This window comes from Danio rerio, chromosome 20 (genome assembly GCF_052040795.2).
Source record: "Danio rerio strain M-AB ecotype USA chromosome 20, GRCz13ab, whole genome shotgun sequence".
NCBI lineage: Eukaryota > Metazoa > Chordata > Actinopteri > Cypriniformes > Danionidae > Danio > Danio rerio.
In genome coordinates this window covers 25,257,998-25,277,500 of record NC_141040.1, presented here as the reverse complement: position 1 = coordinate 25,277,500, position 19,503 = coordinate 25,257,998, and the positions used below count along the sequence as shown (strand labels likewise).

At 36.7% G+C, this 19,503-nt stretch overlaps 1 long non-coding RNA gene across 1 annotated transcript in view; it reads left to right on the top strand.

Annotated features, from left to right (window-relative positions):
• LOC147839147 (uncharacterized) overlaps positions 1–15,937 on the top strand; it is a 29,169-nt gene extending 13,232 nt beyond the window's left edge. Inside the window, exon 2 of the long non-coding RNA XR_015518350.1 lies at positions 14,562–15,937. This is a non-coding gene — a long non-coding RNA (uncharacterized LOC147839147). The remainder of the gene's footprint in view (positions 1–14,561) is intronic.
• Positions 15,938–19,503: the final 3,566 nt, after the last annotated feature.

Genomic DNA, 19,503 nt, shown 5'->3' with positions numbered 1-19,503 from the left:
TTCCTCACACATTTTAAAATAGTATTTATTTTAGGTGATTTAAATTAGAATTTTCAGCACATGATCCTTCATAAATAACTTTTATCAGTGATTTTCTGCTCTGTTATAATTAATTATTACAGTTGCTTAGTCGTAAATGACTGACATCTGTGACTAAAACCATTATACAGTCTTTGAAACAGAAATTTAAAAACAACAGCATTCATTTGAAATAAAATATTTCATGAGTTGCCACATAAATATCTTTACTGTCACTTTGATTTGAGGCCTTAAAAAATAAATTATTTCTTTAATTGCCCTTTTGAACCCATTTTTTGAATCATATTTTTAAAAGGTATTGTATGTAGGCATGGGCCGGTATAAGATTCTGACGGTATAACCTTGGATAAAAATTATCACGGTTTTAAGGTATTGCGATTACTCTGCTCTAATAATGCTCTTTTTAAATATCTGGGTAAAAAAGCTAAAACTTTTTTCCGCTTTAAACACAATGTATTTTATTTTGAGAAACATTTAAAATATTTTGGAACAGAAAACTTTATTGACTTATTGAATTATTGACTTCTGCTGTCTTTATTAGTTTTTAAAAACAGATTTTTATTTCAATTTAAAACGGCATTTTTTGGATATTTTTTTTCTGCTGGAGATACTGTTGTCCTAAAAAACTAAATAAAATAAAAAAACGTAAATAAAAAATCGTAAACATACCTTATGAATGGTTTTGCAGAAAATTTCGATGGTTTTAAAATTTTGACTTTTCCAAACCACGGTATACCTTGAAAACGGTTATTGTCCCATAATTGTATGATGGTTTCCATAAATATATTAAGCACCACAACCATTTCTAACATTGATAATCATAAGAAATGAACTGAGCAACAAAATAAAAACTGACTAATTACTAAAGCATTACATGATGCACAAGACTAAAGTAATGATGTTGAAATTTGCATCATAAACTATATTAAAATAGAAAACATAATATAATAAAGTTATTGTGAGCTCAAATAATATTCAAAAATATATATTTTTTATGTAATCAATTGTGCCTTGATGAGCAGAAGAAACTTCTTTCAAAAAACAAAATGAGTATATGTTATATGGTAGATTAAGCTAAATTGATACCACACACACATAATGTTTCCTCCACATCTTATCAGTTATGAGTAAAGCAGTAGCAGGTAGGCATGTTTTCTCCACCCGAGGGCATTCAGAACTGTACTGTATTTGCTGAGTGAATGGAGACTCAAATGGAGCCATCGGGTGTTTTCTGGCTCCTGTAGAGACAGGCCAGGCTGACGTGAGAGAGAGAGAGAATGAGAGAGAGACAGAGGGTGTGCCAACACAATGCCTACACGCCCTGCACAGGACCGGCACGCGTCAGCTACACCGCAGCCGCTGCGCCCTCACCGTCATCTACTAAACCACAGGCCTTGAGGCTCAGGCTTGCCTTCTGATCGCTTTACTTTCTACCTTGACATGACTAACATTTACTTGAAGAAAGCAAACACAATTGGCTGGGATTTTAACTGAGTGGCACCACAGTTTCTGAGGCTTAATAAGAAGCACATGGCGGTAAATCTGGAGTTTAAGTGCTTCTTTTGCTGTGGTATGACTATCTGTCTATATATACAGTGGTATAGCAGCCATTGGCGCTGTAGTCTGGCTCCATCAGTGCTATAAAAATTTCATGAAACACTTTGAGTTCACCCAAAAATGAAAATAAGTGACACACAAATGACAATATTTCTTTTGGGGGTCATTTTTCGTTTAAATAGTGAAGGTTAATGAAGGTTTAAAACTCCACTATGGTCATACAGTTTGAGTCAAAAACCACTGAAAAACTTGTTAAAATATTGGTCACACTTTACGATAATATTAAAGTTTGTTAACATTACTTAATTACTATAGCTAACATAAACTAAACATGACAATTTGGATACTTTGAAGGCATTTATTAATTTTAATTACTTTAATTTTAACATTAACCAAAAAAAAAAAACTTTTCAATAAACCTCAGTATATTAACATTAGTTATTTAATATCTGTTATCACACTGCAAAAAAAACGATATGATCAGGACAATTTGCACTCACTGGCCACTTTATTAGGTACACATTACTAGTACAGGGTTGGTCCCACTTTTTTCTTCAGAACTGCCCTTATCCTTTGTGGCATAGACTTAACAAGGCACTGGAAATATTCCTCAGAGATTCTGGTCCATATTGACAGGAAAGCATCACGCAATTGCTGCAGATTTGTCGGTTGCACATCCCTGATGTGAATCTCCCGTTTCACCACATCCCAAAGGTGCTCTATTGGACTGAGATCTGGTGACTGTGAAAGCCATTTGAGTACAGTGAACTCATTGTCATGTTCAAAAAGTTCAAAATGATATGCGCTTTATAACAGCACGTTATCCTGCTGGAGGTAGCCTTCAGAAGATGGGTATACTATGGTCATAAAGGGATGGACATGGTCAGCAAAACTACTCAGGTAGGCTGTGGCGTTGGCACGTTGATGCTCAATTAGTAATATTGGGCCCAAAGTGTGGCAATAAAATATCCACACACTATTACACCACCATCACCAGCATGAAACGTTGATACAATCAGAATGGATCCATGCAATCATACTGTTGACACAAAATTCTGACTCTACCATCCAAATGTCACAGCAGAAATCAAGACTCATCAGACCAGGCAGCGTTTTTTTCTATCTTCTATTGTCCAAATTTGGTGAGCATGTATGAATTGTAGCTTCGGTTTCCTGCTCTTATTGTGGACAGTAGTGGCACCTGGTGTGGTCTTCTGTTGCTGTAGCCCATCCGCCTTAACATGTTGTGCATTCAGAGATTCTCTTCTGCATACCTCAGTTCTAACGAGGTGTTATTTGAGTCACTGTTGCCTTTCTATCAGCTCAAACCAGTCTGGCCATTCTCCTCTGACCTCATCAACAAGGCTTTTGCGCACACAGAACTACCCCTCACTGGATGATTTCTCTTTTTTTGAACCATTCACTTTAAACCCTGTAGATGGTTGTGTGTAAAAAGGCCAGTAGATCAGCAGTGTCTGAAATATTTGTCTGGTACCAACAACCATGCCACATTCAAAGTCCCTGAAATCACCTTTCTTCCTCTTTCTGATGCTAAGTTTGAACTGCAGCAGATCGTCTTGACCTTGCCTAAATGCCTAAATGCATTGAGTTGCTGCCATAAGATTGGCTGATTAGAAATTTGCGTTAACGAGCAGTTGAACAGGTGTACCTAATAAAGTGGCCAGTGAGTGTGTGATTTTGTTACAGTATGTTACAGATAATCTGGTTTAACCTCATTTTTTAAGTTACTTGGAATTAAATAAAATTTTAATTAATTTAAATAAATATATTTTGGTTATATTTACAATAGTTTATCAAGTAACTCTCATTAGAGGTATTAACAGACTATAAGGTTAAGACCAGAGTTACTCAAATAAGTTGACAGTAGATTCTAGCAAAATATAAAATACAGACCATCAAAAGCAAAGTGTTTCCATGTTACCAAAACATCTCTCTTATTGTGTTCCACAGAAGGTTTTTATCAACACAAGTGTTACTACATGATGACAGAACGTTCATTTACGGTTGAACTGTCCCTTTTAAAAGCAGCATTTCATCAATATCTTCTTACGCTCATAAACAGTAAGGGTTTTCAAAGAGCCTCGTCCTGCTTGTAGAGAGCTCTTGATTGATGAGTAATTTGAAGACGGCTCACATAAAGGACTGAAGACTCACTTCATCACTACTAATGTCCGGGTGAATGCAGAGGCCTTATCTGCTTTAAAATCCAGCGATAAGAGCAAAGGATCACGCTGTCGTTACTCTCTTTCCTAATCGCTGCTCATATACTGGCATCACTCTCTTTTTACAGGCCAGGCATGCCGATGCACGATTTCACCATCAGCATTTCTACAATACTCCACCCGAGAGGAATTATATTGCCTCTGAGGGATAAAAATCAAACTTGAGCTTTGTTGCATAAGTGCCGTGTTTTTCACCAGCTTCAAAATTCATGGCATCCAATGGGCCATGATACAGCATAATGTGGGGCATGAATGATTTAGTGTTTTCTCTATGGGTACAGTAGACTGTGTCCAAAGTATAGAGGTGATCGAGTAACTGGAGAGTGTCTGAGATCCCAAAATGTGCCCTTAAGCAAGAAGCTCTTAAGGGACCGTGCCTGCAATCTGCAAACTGTCGTTTTGGATGGAAGCATCTGCTAAATGGTTGTGGAAACCTGCAGTGGGAGGGATAAATGATTCAGTAGTTTCATGCCTCAGTAGACACTTATATATGTCACATGTTCTTCAGGCTACATCAGACATATACGTAAATGCAGAGAAAACCTGGGAGACAAGATAAGGCGGGAATTGGCCTATAAGGATTTTGAAATAATTTCTAAATAAAGCATATTTCATTTTGGTTGACTAAAACACTCATTTGATTTGTCTATATGTATTAATTAATACTTACACAAATCATGCAATTCATTCCTGGTGAAAAAGAAATGTACTTTAGTAAATGTTTGAAAAGAGTACTTGTTGCTGAAATAATTTACTTAAGCACAAACTGAGTGAAATGTTAATTTAAAAAAAAAGAAAGTGCATAATAGTTTAAACCCAGTCAACATTAAATATTTTACCTAACATAATATTATTTATTCATTTATTTTCCTTCGGCTTAGTACCTTATTTATCAGGTGTCACCACAGTGGAATAAACTGACAACTGTTCCGGCATATGTTTTACACAGCAGATGCTCTTCCAGCTGCAACCCAGCACTGGGAAATACCCATACACACATTCTCTCTCTCTCTCACACACACACACACACACACGCACACACACACACACACATTAAATTCACCTATACCGCATGTCTTTGAACTATGGTAGAAAACTAAAAACCCACATGGACACGGGGATAACATGTAAACTCCACACAGAAATGCGAACTGGTCCAGCTGGGACTCGAACTAGTGACCTTTTTGCTGTGAGGTGACAGTGCTAACCACTGAACCACCATGCCACCCCTTTACCATATTATTAACATGGTTAGAATTTTTTTTCAAACATCATAACACATTCATGCTTGTTTTGATTGGGTAAGACAAAAACCGAAGCCAAAAATAAAAATAAACAAGTAAATAACAGGGTGAGAATGTGGTAAAATCTGAAAACATGGTAAAAATCAGGTGAGGGCTTTTCTTTTTCTGGATTGATTTTTAAAACTGTTAGTTGATGTTTAGGGAACATGGTCAATCTGTGCTTTTGAAAACACTATCGGTTGGGTTTAGGAAAGGCGGATGGTGGCTCAGTTAATTGGTCAGTCAGTCAGTCAACAGCTGCCTGTGGTGGATTTACGCAAGAACAGCAGACGTAAAAAGCACTCACAAGAGAAATTTGGGATCTCAAAATTTGGTATCCCATACACAGTGTCCTCTGGTAGATTCGCAAAAACAAAAACTGCAAAAAAAAGTACCTCCTGGGACATATTTGGTGCTCTCCAGCAATGTATATAGCGGTACGTTTTTTCAGAATGAGCCTAGGTTGGTTTTTGAAGTTACTTTCCTCAAATCTCACACAATTCTGGCACATTAAGTATGCCGATTGACAAACCATTGCATACGTACAGGTTTCACAAATCTGGATGGTTTCTGAGCCATCATGAGTTATAAAATCAAATAAACATAATTTACATTAATTCCAATGGTGATCATTCATTCATTTTCTTTTCGGCCTAGTCCCTTTATTAATCCGGGGTCACCACAGCGGAATGAACCGCCAACTTATCCAGCACATGTTTTACGCAGCGGATGCCCTTCCAGCTGCAACCCATCTCTGGGAAACATCCAAACACACTCATATTCTACGGATTATTTTAGCCCACCCAATTCACCTGTACCACATGTCGTTGGATTGTGGGGGAAACCGGAGCACTCTGGAGGAAACCCACACGAACGCAGGGAGAACATGCAAACTCCACACAGAAACGCCAACTGACCCAGCCGAGGCTCGAACCAGCAACCTTCTTTCTGTGAGGCGAAAGCACAATCTACAGCGCCACTGCATCGCTCCAATGGTGTTAATATTGGTAATTATTATTTTATATGTTATCATTTCAAATTAAATATGGTTCTTCTGGTGAAGTTTGTTCCTTGTCACTGTCGCCACTGGCTTGTTTGGTTGGCACTTGTGGAGCTGCACATCGATGTGTTGTGTTTGGAATTTCAGCAGTGAAATTTTTACCACATTTAACTAAACTGAACTTCAACTCTGAAAACTGAGACACAATTTCAATTGACTATATTCTTCTATGTTAAGCTGCTTTGACACAATCTACATTATAAAAGCGCTTTAGAAATAAACATGAATTCAATTGAATTCTCTCTGCTGATTTTTGATCTATTCATTTAACTTGCTGTTAATTAACAGGATTTATTGTGTCGTTTTTGCAATCCTTTATTATTAAAATGACATTTTTAAAAAAAATTTCCAGGAAATTGCAGGAAGGGGAAACTTCTATTACGTCAGTAGATTAGTATCTTTTTATATTATATAAAACATGTCATTGTATAACTTTTTTTTTTTTAAACTTCCCGGACATCCTTATTAATCACAGACTCAATGAGTAAACATGAAAATACAGGCCTAGACAATCCTGCACAACTCCCTAAAATTCCTTACTGGATATCCAACAACACAGAAAGCAGGCAATCAAACTTTTATTTGATTTAGAAGAATGAAAGCCATATAAATGAAAGGCTTATGAGCAGTGAATAGACATCTACACCCTACCTGAAAGTGCTTCTGCGTGCCAAGATGTTGCCCAACAAACAAGTAAACACCTCTTACCTCACACACACACTAATTGGCTCTAAAAGTGAAAGCTGGGTTCCTACGATTTCTATCATACTTGTGGGAGTTGAACAAACACTTACATAAGAGCCTATAGATCTCCATTTGTCACTTGAAATGCCAGCAATCACCATGCCAACTGAGCCTCGACTGAGATGTATTAATGGTTTCAAGGTTTCATTCAAGCATTTATGATCCAGTTCAAAAGAAAGAGCGAACTCAACCCTGAATTGTCATAAGTGGTACATGACAAGCCTCAAAGAATGAGCATCTAACTTTCACTTTGCTTTCTTTGGACGCATGCGCTCTTAAAAGAGTAGCCATGGAAATCCGCAAATATTATGCCACTGCTTGCAGGTGAGGATCATTTGCTCAAAGTAATCTATTTCCTCAGAAACTTGTCTATGTGAGGATCGACAGGCACATGTTTACAATCTCTTCAGCATCAAAAGCAATTATACAGCTATGCCAGCAATGTTTTTTAGTCTGAGAGTGGCACTCCTTTGCCGATTCGAAACCTCTGCGTTTTTGAGGGATGTCTGGTTAAATCTCCTGAGGCTCTCTGAGAGAGTTCTGCATAATCAAGCATCCCACACACATTTCAAGCAAAATCCGAGCAAGACCATCTATTTGAGTTTGATGACTGCTATAAGCTATGAAAGCAATGTTTCGTGGAACTTAAAGGTACAGTGATTTGCAAGTAGATTGTCCCTATTGTGATTTTTCAGATATCATATTTTATGCACAGTTACATTAGTTGAGAATGTAAAATACCTCCTATGTTTTAAAGATTTAGAGTTTAACCCTGCTGGTCCCATGCCACCCAACCCACTCTGAGCTGGTATCGAACTGGTGACCTTCTGCATGGTAGTCGGTTGCTCTTCCAAGCAGGCTAAAGACCATTCCCTCTAGAGTCTGTCGCTAGAGCACCTTTAGAGGTCAGAGGAGTAAGGTTTACCTGAACAACACTTACTATCTGGCCTCCGTTACACTCACCCCCCTAAACCTCACTTCCATTCGGGTCACGGCACCAATGTAACCCAGCCGGTCCTGCACCACCCAACCCGATTTGAGCGGGTATCGAACTGGCGACCTTACGCATGGGAGTAAGTTGCTCTAACAAGGAGGCTAAAGACCATGGCCTCTAGCGTCTGTCGCTAGAGCACCTTTAGAGGTCAGAGGATTGAGGTTTACCTGAACAGCACTTACTAGCTGGTTAAAAGAGCACAGCCAAAAAAAAAGTAATTGACTAGGTTTACGTGGACATCAGTAATCGAATTATTAGCCTTAATCTGAATAAGACAATATGATTAAGGTGTTTTCATGAGTTGCTTTTTGAATGTTCCTTTCATGATCCTGTTTTACATAATTCGATTAGCGTCATTGAGTTACCATGCTATTCAAGTTTCCTCCAGAGTTTTACTGTAATTTTGGGTGTTTTATTTTTATTTGATGACTTTAACATTTATTCATGCATGCCCTCATGACAAACTGAGATATTGGATGCGAGTATGAACTGCTGGAAGAGTGTTGTTATTAATGGAATTTGATAGCGCACTCTGTATGGCCAAAAAACATTTTGCCATGCAGGTGTCTGTGGTTCTTCATTGACTCGGTAGGTGCAGAGTATAGTGTCAAACAGATGTGTGTGTGTATAGAATATTCTGATGCAAAATGCGTTAAAAAGTCCTACATGACAGTAATAGTTTGATTAAGGTGTTTACATGTCTGTACTGCACTTTAATACTGCGACCAAATTCGGCATACTCCACTTGTCCTAATCCAATTTCTGTTAAGTTCGATTATGACCTTAATCAAATTAAATTAATCAAAAATCGCTATTTACATGGTAGACTCTTAATCAGAGTATTGTCTTAATCACATTAAAATCAGATTATTGGTGTCCATGTAAATGTCAAATCTAATTACTTGTCTTAATCAAATTAAGACAATAATAAGACTAAAGCATTTACATGAGTTGCCTTTTGAATGTTCCTTTCATCATCCCGTTCATGTAATTACGAGTGTTTCATTTTTAATTTGTTGACTTTAACTGCAGTTTGGCACTTTCACTTTCATTCGGGAACATTTCATGCATGCCCCCCATGACAAACGAGATATTGTATGCTACTAACTGCTGGAAGAGTGTTGTTTTAATGAAAGTTCATACTGCATGCTGAATGTAAAAAAATCTCAGCATTTCATGATTTCAGGTGTTTGTAGTTTTTACTGACTCAAAGAATAGAAAGTAGGTGCAAAGAATAAATAAAGAATAAACAAACAAACAGCTGTGTGAGTGTGTGTGTGTGAGTGTGTGTGGATTATCCTTTCACAAAACAAGGTGCAAAGTCTTACACAACGGTAATAATTTGATAAAGGTGTTTACATGTCTGTACTGCACTTCAATAAAGACTAACATCGGCATACTCCACATGTCATAGTTCGATTTCTCTTTAGTTCGATTATGACCTTAATCAGATTAAATTAAATTAATAAAAAATTGCTGTTTACATTGTAGACTCTTAATCATAATATTGTCTTAATCACATTAAAATCGAAATATTGGTGTCCACGTAAATGTACTCACTGTCTCCTGAAAGAAACAACAGTTTGGTCAGTAATTTCAGTTTGTCATGTTTTAGTTTTAAGCTTGTCGCCTGCTAACTGATTTGTAACACATTTTCATAATGACACACAAAAAAAACATAGACCCTCAAACACTTCAATTGGACAACATCAGGTTGTAAAGAAACATTTAAGACAAAACATTTATTCTTGTGACACTTCGCACATTAACTGAAACTGCTAAATGAATCTTTTTATATACAGACAATGAGGCAGGAAATATTTATAAAGACATGAGTTAAAAAGTGTTTGTAAAGAATTAATCTTTAAACAATTAAATTGGGACACTTTTAAGAAATGTGCTGATGTGTGTTTGTTATTAAAACATTACAACTAAACGTAACATTTAAACTAGAGTAATAGGGACACAAAAGAAGAGATTTTGATGAATGTTGGTAACCAGACAGTGGATGGTGACCACTGACCTCCATATTAGGGAAAAAACAGGATTGTACCGACAACAGACTTTTTACCAACATTCATCAAAATCTGTGTGTGTGTGTACGTGTTCATCAGAAGAGAACTCGTACAACTTGTTTCCATCTGCATAAAAATCATTAATAGAAAAGACAAGATGCACATGCATTTTGAAAATGCACATAAAAATGTATGGGCACAACTGTAGGATAAACAGTTTATTTGACAATAAAAGTATGCAGCATATTTCCAGCGTGAGCACCAAAAAATCATAATATTTTTGTCTTGGATCATTTGATGATAAAAAATGGTGCAATAGGAAGGCATTAATGGACGAACCAGTTTACAGAACACATTGTAAAATATCTAAAATGTTGTTTTGGTCATTCTAAAGCTTAAGTCACTTAGTTAAAGTCTGTCATCAAAGTAATTCAGTATAATTTTCTCCCACAGAGCAGTCATTGCGTTTTGTCTTCTTCTTCTTTAATTTATTATAAAAGCAAAACACACAAAATGCCAACTCCTACAGTATTACAGCAAATTTCATTTTTCTGTTTTTTCTTCATATATTTATCAGGAAGCAGCAATTTTGTTTTCTTTGACTCGTTTGATGAAAATGGTGTTTTATTTGCAAATGTTTTATGCAATATTGCAGTTAAGTTTAAATCACATCATTGAATGGTAACATAACTTTTTAGGTTTAGAAACTCAGAGTCTTATATAAAGCACTTATAGCCTAACTTAGCATAAATCATTGAATTGGATTAGACCATTTGCATCTCACTTAATTTATTTTCATATTTAAAGCTTGACTCTTCAGTAGTTATATTGTGTACACTACCTGACTAAAGTATTATCGCCTATCCCAATTTTAGGAACAACAATTAATAACTTCTAGTTGATCATTTGGGATCAGAAGTGGCTTATATGAAAGGCAAAGGCCTCTAGATTATGCTTATTTTACCAAAATAAAATATGATTATGTCTTGATTTTGAATTTTTTAATTAGGACAGTACGGTCAGACTTCAGAAATCATGTACAGTACAGAATATAAAGTCATGGGTCAGTGGAAAGAAGAATAAATTTTGTGTATGACTCCCATGAGCTTGGAGAACTGCATCAATACATCTCTGCAATGACTCAAATAACTTATTAATAAAGTCATCTGGAATGGCAAAGAACCTTACCCCAGACATGCACAATAATATTCATGTCTGGTGACTGGGCTGGCCAATCCTGGAGCACCTAGACCATCTTTGCTTTCAAGGAACTTTGATGTGGAGGCTGAAGTATGAGAAAAAGTGCTATCATGCTGAAGAATTTGCTCTCTCCTGTAGTTTGTAATGTAATGGGCAGCGTAAATGTCTTGATACTTCAGGCTGTTGATGTTGCCATCCACTTTGCAGATCTCTCACATGCCCCCGTACTGAATGTAACCCCAAACCATGATTTTTTCTTCACCAAACTTCCAAATTACTAGAAGTCAAGTTATTATTTGTTGTTCTTAAAACTGGGATCCACGACAAGACTTTTATCAGGTAGCGCACTGAATCAGACAGAAAATAAAACGTTTATATTTTCTAGTCTGATATAACTAGTGTCCTGGAGGGCCGGTGTCCTGCATAGTTTAGCTCCAACTTTCTTCAACACACCTCACTATAAGTTTCTAGTATACCTAGAAAGACTTTAATTAGCTGGTTCAGGTGTGTTTAATTAGGGTTGGAACTAAAATATGCAGGACACCGGCCCTCCAGGACTGAGTTTGGACACCCCTGAACTAGGGACTATACTCTCATTCTCATTCAGTGGAGTTATAGTTAATCGTTTTTTGTTGAACCATCCTTATACATAATGACCTAACGTTCATGTTTAGATGATTTATCCCTTTAAAGGAAGAAAGCAAGCCTGTCTTCATCTATACTCAGTTGTTCTGCTAAGTCTGAACCTCAACAAACTCTGACGCCACTGCGGAGAGCTTTGGCTTCACACTCAAATTGCCATAAAACCCAATGACATCAGCTGAGTGTTCCCACATCATAGTGTGAGAGTGATTTCATATGGTCCATTGTGTCTAATTCCTCACCAAGAATGAGAGCAGTAAAAATAGTATTATTCAGATAATAAGAAAAACCACTCTGGTTGGAGTTGTAATATCGCTAATGCAAGCAAGAAGCTCTCAGTGAGCCAACAGAATACAGTGAAGCTGCTTGTACTGTATGTGCAAAATGATATGCATTGCTTGTCAGATTCTGTCACGCACACAGCATCTTAACAGCATCAGTAGCACTACACACCGATTTCATCTGTTCCAACTATGAAACAATCGTTGTGGTTGGTGTGCTTATCACATTGACACTCTGCAAGGTTCACGCTGTGCTGAGGTGTTATCGAATCAAAATAAGACTCGTCCACAAATCAACTCAACTGTAATCTTATAAGCAACAAAAACACAAGGTTTGTATCCTTAGCACCCTTGTGATTGATTGCACTGCAAATGGCCGGTGTAGGGCTTGTCAGTAGGAGGCATGTAAAATTAGTTTAGAGTCCCGCACAAGCTCTGTATTTCACAGCAGTAACGCTATCAGATCTCTGCTCTGGCAAGTCTGAGCAGACAGAGCCATTTATCAAAGAGGTGCGAACATCCTCCTGTCCATCACAGCCCACACTGGGTGGACCACATCAGAGTCCTTGAATTTAATACATATGAATTATAAACGGCTGTTTTCTGTGGAGCTATAGCTCAAATCTGACGTGTCAAGTACAACCACACTGAATTTTCAACACTTGTATTAATCCATCTGTTAAGGTGACCAGATGTTTCGTTTTTTTATCCTGGGACAGTCCTGTAGTGTTAGCTATTCAATTTATATTGTCCCAATTTCATGCTTTGTCCGATATTTCCAACAATGTTTTTATTACCGAGAAATATCCTTCCTCAATCAAGTAAAAACCACAAAAAAAAAAAAAAATGCAATATCAACATTAAAGAATTGTATCTAGTTCAAGCTTATAAACTGAATCTGGGACTTTAGATGATAACACACCAAGCGAGGTAATCATCATACCGAATTGAATACGCGACACAGAGATCCAATACTTGGTACATAATAAAAATGTATGAATGTTTCATTCTGGGTAGAACATTTACTCTTGATGTAGTGTTTCATTTAATCACTACTTGATGTAGTGTTTGCCAACTGTTTTGTGGTTCATGACATCAGACCATTTTTAGAAAAGTTAAATAAACTATGAGTACAATTTTATAGAAATAATCTATCTGTAGCCATGATTTAGCTCTGAATTTAACGACCAGTCATGGGCTATGTGTTTTTAGCCCATCCGACGAAATTGAGACAAGCAGGGGTATATATTTTTAATAGTGTGGCCATAGCTCTATTAGCACAAGTGATGAGTGTAGCCAAAAAAAAATCTTAAAATTGGTTGCATGTAGATTTGGCCTACTGTTGTGAACACTTTTATTGAAGTCAAGTAATTATGTGTACATCATTCAATCAAAACTGACTCCCATAGACATAGTTTAGCTTTGAATTAGACAGGCTATGTGTACTCTACTTTTAGGCACCCCGGCGAACTCAAGGCAATCAAAGGTCTAATATCAATAGCTTAGTCATAGCCCTGTATTAGACCAAGAATCATTAAAACAGTTTATTGTCATTTTGCAGACACATTTATACACATTCTACATAATTTGCTTTTCATTTTGAGGTAAATAAAAATGCAATTACATTTCTTAACTGCTAGATGGCAATGAGGCATGCCTACTGACAATGGCAACGCGATATCACTGTTGCTTTATATTGCGATACGTCGCCAATTTTGAATTTATGGATCAATGAGTAGGCAGAGGTCTAGCGAGTGTCCACATTTTTCATCTTTATTTGATTTGTTCTTGGGTTTATCTGCAATTCTTGTAAGAATTATGACATTCAGCAGGTAACAGTTTAAAGGTATTCAGGTCGCTGTAGTCATAGCTACTGTACATGTTTGTGTACTGTAACCTCAGTGTTTCCTGTTCTCGAAAACGATCAATGATCCCAGTTTAAGGAGTAAACAAAAAGTTAACATGAAAAATGAAAGCAAATTTTTAATACTTTGATCACAATACTGCACACTCAAACACTAATTGCTAAAAATACATATTTACAATGAGCTGAATCAGCACAATTCTTGAGATCTTTTGGGACAGCTTAATAGTTGTATGTTCAATCCACTTTCATTTTTGTCAAAACCAATTAACTTAACCTGAATGATTTGTGTTGGGATTTGTTGTTTGTTTGTTTATACTGTATATTAGAGTCAAACGTTTTTAAAGATTTGGGGAATTTGAGATTCTCTTTTTATCAGTCTATTATTCGGAAAGAAAAAACACTGTATGGCTATTAGACCTCAATATTAATCATTTATAAGGACAAATAAGAACTATAATTCCCTGAATGGAAAAGGTTTGGTTGTTTTGTTAGCTGAATACATGGAATCATGCTATCTGCTGTGTTTATAAGTCGTGGTGATTCGCATCTCACGCAGATGTCTAATGGTTGTAAGCATGCTACCTGTGTAAGCAGATGGTCAGTTGGTTATATTGACTAAATTCTGCCAACTTTCAGTCACTGTCAATTCAATTCAATTCAGCTTTATTTGTATAGCGCTTTTACAATGTAGATTGTGTCAAAGCAGCTTCACATAAATGGTCATAGTAATTGGAACAGTGTGGTTCAGGTTTTAGTGTTTAAGTTCAGTTCAGTTCAGTTTAGCTCTGTTCAGTGTGATTTAATCATTACTGAGAGTTCAAACACTGAAGAGCAAATTCATCGATGCGTAGCTCTACCAATCCTGAACCATGCGAGGCAGTGGCGACAGCGGAGAGGGAAAAAAAACTTCACCTGATGGGAGTGAAGAAAAAAAACCTTGAGAGAACCAGACTCAGTTGGGCACGACCATTTTAATTTCTCCGCTGGCCAAAAGTCTTGTGCAGAACTTCATTCGCCGTGGTTTATGCTGGAAGATGGCCTCAATGAAGACTCGTCTGTCCCTGGAGCGTCGCTGGAATCAGACTCATGTTCTCCACTCCCCACGACCATCAGCGCAGCAGCAGCTCAGGATATGGCCTGGTCCCGGATATGGAATCCTTGGGATAATCATGTCGCTGGTCTTGGATCCAATCAGTGACTCCGCCTAATCTGAGGACCTCGGGATGAGTATCCCCAGGTGAAAATAGAGAATAAAGAGAATAATTAGCGTAGCTGCTGTTCATAGTGTATATAAGCAAGCTGTAGAAGCCAGTGTGGAACCCGCTAGGTGATGCACTGAGTGTATGCTTTACTAAACAGATAGGTCTTTAATCTAGTTTTGAACTGGGAGAGTGTGTCTGAGCCTCGGACATTACCAGGAAGGCTATTCCAGAGTGTAGGAGCCATGAAAGAGAAGGCTCGACCTCCTTTACTTGATTTTGCTATTCTAGGTACTACCAGAAGCCCTGAATTTTGAGATCTTAAGGAGCGAGTTGGTTCGTAGCGAGACAGAAGGTTGGTTAGATAAACAGGAGCTAGATTATTTAGAGCTTTATAGGTGAGAAGTAATATTTTAAATTCAATACGAAATTTAACAGGCAGCCAGTGTAAGGAGGATAAAATTGGGGTTATATGATCATATTTTCTAGACCTGGTCAGAACTCTGGCTGCTGCATTTTGCACTAATTGAAGTTTGTTAATAGAGGATGCTGGGCAGCCAGCAAATAGAGCATTACAGTAATCCAGTCTCGAAGTCATAAAAGCATGGACTAGCTTTTCTGCATCTGAGATGGATAGCATATTTCGTAATTTAGCGATATTTCTCAGATGAAAGAAGGCAGTTTTTGTGACATGGGATATATGGTTTTTAAAAGTTAGATTGCTGTCTAATATGACACCCAGATCTTTTATAGTAGAGCTAAAGCTAACTTTGTATCCCTCTAATTGTAAATTGAGTTGCGAGATCTGCTGTGTGCAAGATTTAGGCCCAATAAGTAATAATTCTGTTTTGTCTGAGTTTAAGAGAAGAAAATTGTTGGTCATCCAGTCTTTGATGTCTTTGATACACTCAGTTAGTTTAGAAAGTTCAGACGTCTCGTCAGGTTTAGTGGAAATATATAATTGAGTATCATCTGCATAGCAGTGAAAGCTGATCCCATGTCTTCTAATAATGTCTCCCATAGGTAGCATGTAAATTGTAAACAGTAAAGGGCCTAAAACTGATCCTTGAGGCACCCCATACTTTACTGGGCAGATTTGTGAAGGCTGTCCATTAAGATTTACAAACTGGTAGCGGTCAGTTAAGTATGACTTAAACCATTGTATAGCCTGTCCCTGGACACCTGTAGACTTTAAGCGATTTATGAGGATATTGTGGTCAATGGTATCAAATGCCGCACTAAGATCGAGTAAAACTAATAGCGAGACGCACCCTCGGTCAGCAGCTAAGAGTAAATCGTTGGTTATTTTCACTAAGGCGGTTTCTGTACTGTGGTGAGCCCTGAAACCTGACTGAAACACTTCAAAAATATTGTTCGTCTGCAGAAAAGAGCATAATTGAGTGGAAACAACTTTTTCTAGTATTTTAGACATAAATGGAAGATTTGAAATAGGCCTATAGTTAGCTAAGTTTTTGGTGTCTAGTTGCGGTTTCTTAATAATAGGCTTAATAACAGCTAGCTTGTAAGAGTTTGGAACATGGCCTATAGATAAAGAAGAGTTGATAATGTTAAGAAGAGGTTCTCCTATAGCAGGTAGCAGCTCTTTCAGTAATTTTGTTGGAATTGAGTCCAGCATACACGTAGCTGGTTTAGAGCTATTTATAATTTTCACTAACTCTTCATGTTCTATGATTTTGAAGCAGTGTAGGTTATTATTATGATTTAATGAAATATTTACAGGATTTGGAGTATAAGCCGGTGCAGAAAGTTTGGCATCTCCTATTTTCTGTCTAAAGCCTTCTATTTTATTACTGAAAAAATTCATGAAGTCATCACTACTAATTTGCGGTGGAGTAGTTTGTTCCAAGGATGACCGATTATTTGCTAATTTAGAGATGGTGTTAAATAAAAATCTAGGATTGTTATGATTATTTTCTATCAGTTTGCGCAGGTGCTCGGTCCTGGCAGATTTTAGAGCCCTCCTATAGCTGGACATACTGTCTTTGTACGCAATTCTAAAGACCTCTAAATTAGTTTTTTTCCATTTACGTTCCAGGGCGCGGGTTGCTGTTTTGAGCGCACGAGTATGACTATTATACCATGGTATAGTTTTAATCTCTCTAGCCTTTTTTAATTTTATGGGTGCCACAGTATTTAGTGTGCTAGTAAAGATGGCATCCATACTGCTGGTTATGGATCTACACTGTGTAATATCATTGTGCCAGCTGCAGCTATGGAGACCATTTTGAATAATGTAAACAAAAACAATGGTCCCAACGTATTCTCTGTTTTACATTTTTATTTCCTATAGCTTCTGAGAATCCAGAAAGAGCCACGTATTGATAAATAATGTTATGATAGCTGTTTTCACATTAAGGTATGATTGCCTCTTGTTAGTTATGAAATAGTTTAATAACAAGCAGGAAATGTTCATGGGCCAATGACATCACCACGTTGAAATGGTCTATTAAGCGTGCCTAGCCATATCAGTCTAGAATATATCAACTTTTCATTTTCCGTTGGTCTTTGTTCACAATATAACTACAGAATGTTTGAATGCAGAACTACAGAAGCTTTGAATATAAAAATTCAATTGAGCAAGATGCTAATGGTCTAATTTGATTTAAAGTTTTATGCTAAGCTAGGCTCTCATAGATGTTTACATTAGATGTTGCCTACTCTGTAGTTGTCTATTGGAAGGGATGCGTCAATAGAGTCTCCATTTTAGTACAGGGTAGAGCTTCTTTGAAATTAATGCAGGACCAAGATGCAACGCAGGACTGGCCATCCAAAGCCAGAGATATATACTGTACACATACAGTTGAAGTCAGAATTATTAGCCCCCCTGAATTATTAGCCTCCCTGTTTATTTTTTCCCCAATTTCTGTTTAACAGAGAGAAGATTTTTTTCAACACATTTCTAAACATAATAGTTTTAATAACTCATTTCTAATAACTGATTTATTTTATCTTTGCCATGATTACATTAAATAATATTTGACTAGATATTATTCAAGACACTTCTATACAGATTAAAGTGACATTTAAAGGCTTAACTAGATTAATTAGGTTAACAAGGCAGATTAGGGTAATTAGGCAAGTTATGGGATAGATGGTTTGTTTTGTAGACTATCGAAAAAAAAATATAATATAAAGGGGCTAATAATTTGACCTTAAAATGGAGTTTAAAAAATTAAAAACTGCTTTATTTTAGCCAAAATAAAACAAATAAGACTCTCTCCAGAAGAAAAGATTTTATCAAACATGCTGTGAAAATTTCTTTACTCTTTTAAACACCATTTCAGAAACATTAAAAAAAAATGAATAAAAGACTTTAACTGTATATACATATATCTATGATCGAGAGTTTTCCCGGTGGTCAGTATGCAAATATTTTTTTAGATTATGAAAATTATAATTTTACATCACTTTTCTACATCGATGGATAAGTGACCGCACGGGCTGACAAAGAGTGTGTGTTTGTGTGCATGGAAATATTTATCTCCCTCCCTGTTACATGTGATCTAATCCATTCTTTTACTTCTAATGCTAACAGAAGCGATTTGTTTGTGAATGAATCTCCGGTATGAACGACTCATTCACTCAAGTTTTTAGCACTGCAGCATATTGTTCTCATATTTCATTTACATTGTTTGCTTATTTTATTCAACAAAACTAGCATAAGTTGAGTATTTAATGCAAGTTGGTGCTACTTAGGCATATGGTTAATGCAGTAAGTGACTGTATTATCATCAATAACGTTACTTGTTTAGCACAAAAGTTCATAACATACAAACCATAAAAAACTACATCTTACCTAAGAAATGTTGTGCCTTTGTGCTTTGTTTTCTTTGTTTGCTCATTACTACACCTGTACACAGCGGTAAAGTCCAGCATCTTCACACTGGCTTTAGTCTTGACTAGTGCGGCTGAATGACATTTGTCCTGGGAGCACTGTACAAATGTGGCGGCGCTATTGACGCATACTCAGGGTCCGTATACAATATCTAGTGCATATATCTATGCTAGGCTCTAAGTTCTCCCAGCAGACTCAGTGGTCGACTGAATAGATTCAAAAATGGTAAAAATGTTGAACTGAACTCTATGGGGGTACAAATTAGCATATTTACAAAAAAGTGGAGTGTTTCTTTTAGAGCACATACATTAATCAATCAATTATTTCAGATTTTCTCAATTAATATTGTTTCATTAAATTCAAAATGGAAAAATACACAATCAATGTTTTCTTTATCCAGCCCTAAGAGAAAACACAAGACAACTATGACTCTCTAGTGAGACTTATTGAGTGACTGTTCAATGACAATATCGAATGAAGGTTACTTTGAAGGGATGTGCATTTGATTGTGCACACACACTAA